Source organism: Meleagris gallopavo, chromosome 12, assembly GCF_000146605.3.
Source record: "Meleagris gallopavo isolate NT-WF06-2002-E0010 breed Aviagen turkey brand Nicholas breeding stock chromosome 12, Turkey_5.1, whole genome shotgun sequence".
Classification (NCBI taxonomy): Eukaryota; Metazoa; Chordata; class Aves; order Galliformes; family Phasianidae; genus Meleagris; species Meleagris gallopavo.
In genome coordinates this window covers 1,625,343-1,625,677 of record NC_015022.2, presented here as the reverse complement: position 1 = coordinate 1,625,677, position 335 = coordinate 1,625,343, and positions in this window count along the sequence as shown.

The window sequence follows — 335 nt, the reverse complement described above, 5'->3', positions numbered from 1 at the left end:
CGGGCTGGCCATCTGGAAGGGAGGCGCGTGGAAATGCCGTTAATTGCGCGCTGCCCCCGGGGCTGCGGCCAAAGGGAAGGCGGCAGTGGGAGCGGGGTGGGAAGGGGATGCGGGGCCGTGCAATGGGTTCCTGCGCCTTCCTCAGCTCCGGGGTTGCGGCCGAGGGATGCCAGGTTCGCTTGTCCAAGGCAGCGCTTGCAGGGAGAGGTGGCAGCTTGCATTAGAATTAATTAACATCATTAACAGCGCGCTTCGGGGCTCGCCAGCTCTTGCAGGCTAGGAGCGAGCGACAACTCGAGGGGTGCCAAATCCGGTCCTTTTCCTTCAGGAAAAAG